The 3895-nt window shown below is 40.8% G+C and overlaps 1 pseudogene; it reads left to right on the top strand.

Moving 5' to 3' along the window:
• Window positions 1-795: 795 nt before the first annotated feature.
• On the top strand, window positions 796-3499 carry LOC104457183 (annotated as a pseudogene).
• Window positions 3500-3895: the final 396 nt, after the last annotated feature.

Below are 3895 nucleotides of genomic sequence, written 5' to 3'. Positions count from 1 at the left end.
TAACCAATAAATACAAGGACGAAAAAAATAGGAAATTCAGCATAATCAAGCTACATTGAGAAATTTTTTGTTGAAGAATTCTCCTAATGGATAGAGATCATGTTGAGAGAAGTACCTCGACAATCGATGCCAAAATTTAGTTTGACGATAACCGGTCTCCTGAGATTATATTTCAAGAAATCCGTGGGGGGTTTTTGCGGCGACCGGCCCTTTCTGTCCTCCTCCTCCACTCATTCTCCAAGTCCGCTTCCTCTACTCGAAACAAGGAAGATCAATAAAACGTAATTCAATCGAGCGAAAAAGAAACCAAAAATTGCCAACTAATTTACCCAGAGAAAAGGCTTATGACAAATTAGGTGGTCAATCTATTATACTGCATTTCTGAAATTTGGTCTCGTACGCTTAAGTTATTTCTTGGAATAATGAATGGCGGTGATCTTTTATGTGAAGAAAATCAAATAATGGACAGCGATAATGATGAAAGGAATAAGAGGTTATTGTCCAATTATATAAATTTTCAACAGCTTGATTCAATTTCTTTTTTTTTTAGAATGTTAAAAAGAGTTCACCTTAGTTGCTATTTTCCTTTCTCAAATTTTAAATTTCCCTTTTCAACCTTTCTTTTTTCCTCTCAGCAAATAACTTTCTTAATACGGTTTTGTTATATGTCGTACAAGCTAGTTTGTTTAAGAGAATGAGAAATAAAATTTATTGATTTTTTTTACTACAAGTTATATGATTTATCAAAAATATTTCGTAAATTAATAATTTTTACTCGTTTGTCAAATCGTGGTCTCCGTACATCGTGTCGGTAGTCCACCACCGTCTCCTCTCAAAGCTCTCCTCCTTTCGCGCCACGGGACTCGCATCGCCCCGATCCTCCGCCACGACGGACGACGGAGCATCCGCTTCGACGGGCGGGCGCTTCCCGTGGCCTCCGCCGCCGCTCCGCCCATCGACGCCGGATCGTCGATTCGGAAGCGGATCAAGCTCGTGGCCCGGTACGTACTTCTCTCGCCCGTCACCAACGCCTCGTGGGAAGCGAGATCCGAGATATTCGAGGAGGTCGGCGATGCCGAGGCGACGGAGAGCGCTGCCTCGCCGGAGAGCGAATTGGTTCCGAGGAGTCCGTCCAGGAGCAGGACGAGCGTTTTCTACAAGTTTTCGAGTGATTATGTTGCTCGGAGATCAGTATGGGAATCCTTGGGATGAGATCAGGATGGGGAAGCTGGTGGAAGATGTCGATGCTCTCGTGGGACTATAAAAGGTAAATTAAACTGAGCTTTGAACAACTATCGGATGGTGATGCTTTTGTTTCTGGTTCTGAATGTGGTGCCATTTGTTTTCTGCGATGTTTCTCCGGCTTAAATTTCTCGGTTTGAATGATGGTTCAGCGGTTGAAATGTGGTTTTAGCAGAATTTCAAGCGTTTTTGTCCCTGCCTATTGCTTTATCAACGCAATGCATGCTGCGTCATTGTAAGAAAGAGAGTTCCCATGCGCTTTCTCTGCAAGAGATGAATTTGTATATGATGTCATCGACAATGCTAGAGTTAGGTAATACAGTTTGTGGTGCTTCGATAAATTCCTGATATAAAACTGAAAGGTGCCAGAGCTTAGTCGGTGGGTAATCAGTTCTCGTATTCTGCTATTGTTAGTTTGAGTGGCAAGTCGTCGTTTGAATAATCTGGAATTGGTCTTCTGGTAATTAGGGAATATATTGTAACATATTGTAACAACATGCTGCTGCTTTCCTGTAAGAAGTACTTTGTCTCTATCATTCGTCTATGTGCATATCTAAATCTCATTAATCTTTTTCCATATCAAGTTCTGCAACCAGAATGCCAAAGTTCTCCAGTCATTAGCCATAGTTCAAATAGTGTGGGAATTCATCATTAGAATTGTGCGTAACAGAACATCCCCATTGTATTCAGCCTTTTGCTTTTGGACCAGCATTGCTCCATTGACAATGGCAACACAAGGCCTCTATTTTTAGTCACTGCTTCGGTAGACAGAGTGGTTCTCAAGAGGCCAATCCATATGGACACTGAATTGCAAATAGCATGAGCTGTTACATGGGTTGGGCACTCACCAATGGCGATCCAACTGGATGTAACTCAGTCCACGGAAGGTATCATATGAAACAGTACTTCCAATCGATGATAGTATGCTACTTCCTCTGCTCAAGTTGATGATTGCTTTATTGGCTTACGGGACGAGAATATACATTTCCATCTGCTGCCACTAAGCAGTTGCAGGAGCAAGGAGCCACATTACTCCTGATCCTGAAGGATGGTGTCATTTTGATGGCTGTGCCTTAAATGTGTGTTTATTCTTTGCAAACCTTATTTTCTCTTGCGTGTTTTCTTTACTCTACTCATAAAAACTATGGAGAAGTTTGCGAATTTGCTAGCCATTCACCATTCTCTTATTACCAAAACATAATAAAAAAATCAAACCCATACTAACAACAGAAAAGCCTGCTCATCAACATCCTCTCCAAGAAATATTGGTAGTTTGTCAAGGTTTTCGACATGTTGTTCAAGCACAATACTCAGATGTAAAATCTTCAAGAAGTTATCCTTTCTGTGATAGTCTCATTACTGATCCATTATGCTGTTTACCTTAAACTGGTAATTTTCTACAGATATCCAGCATTCCTCAGATTCAGTTGCACTTACTGCCAATTTCACATTTGTGGCTCGTGATTCTAAAACTGGGAAATCAACTCCAATTAAACCCATCTTGCCAGAGATAAAGAGAGAAAAGTTACTATGGCAAGAGGCGGAAAAGAGGAGTAAAATGATGAAAAAGAAGAGAGAAGAACATAACGGAGATACTAAGGTGTAGGACTTGTCCAGGCTCCTAGCTTTACTTGCCAAAGGTCACGTCTTCTGTAATATGCTTGCTTTGGCAGACACAGATAGCATTCTGATAAGGGACACTTGTTTTGAGAACTCATTAGTATGCCAGCCACAGGAAAGGAATATTCACTGGAGGATATTTGGAGGATTTTAATGTGAAGGGCTTTTGAAATGGCCCTTTCAACCAGATATGCCTTGGTTCTTTGAAATTGACCATGTTGATTTCTTGAGACCTGTAAGTACTCATCTGGCACATGATGTATTTCTATGTCTAGGTGCTGCTGTTGCATTACTTAGCTGCTGGGTGTGGATCTGTGGCAATGATTACATGATATGTCTGCTGTTACAGTCTTCTATAAGCATGGATTGTTGTACTTGAGCCTCACTCTTGCAGTTTGATGTATATGTGTGAAGTTATGGATCTGTTAAGTGAAAGATCATAATCTGAAGGATATTATTTTTGGGATGTAGGTGGATGCTGGCAATTTTCTCCGCCTCAAATGCTGTGTCCTGTAAAGGAAGCTTGACAATCCAGCTGAACTCCTAATTGACGTCAAAGTTGTGGCCCATGTGATGCTTACCTGAGCTCAGGTCAAGCGAGGTACCATTGGCCCACGCAGGTTACATTTTCCTTTAGCAAATTTTGATACCATCTTGCTACTCTGACCAGAAGTCAAAGGATGTTGTGGTTAGGGGATTATTCTCTTTTACTCCCCCTTTCTTTTGGGCTCAAGCTATCTACTGTCCCTTAACATAATGATCATGCATAAGAAAATTTAAATAGGAAACAAGAATGAACTGGTTACCTAGTTGGGGGATACTGAAGTCTGTCTTTAATCCTATCTAAATGGTGAAGTTACCATATCTTTGGTCAGAATTGGTTTCATATCACCATGTCTTAGATACTCCTAATAAATTTGTTGTTATTTCATCTATCATCCTAACAGGGATCAAATGAATTCTACATTACATTAACCTTACGTCCTGAGGCCTTGAATGATGGACTGAGGATTCGGAAGTCCCATCCATGGAA

Source organism: Eucalyptus grandis, chromosome 1 (assembly GCF_016545825.1).
Source record: "Eucalyptus grandis isolate ANBG69807.140 chromosome 1, ASM1654582v1, whole genome shotgun sequence".
Classification (NCBI taxonomy): Eukaryota; Viridiplantae; Streptophyta; class Magnoliopsida; order Myrtales; family Myrtaceae; genus Eucalyptus; species Eucalyptus grandis.
Note: the sequence above shows the minus strand (reverse complement) of the source record. Positions and strands in the feature narration are given on the sequence as shown.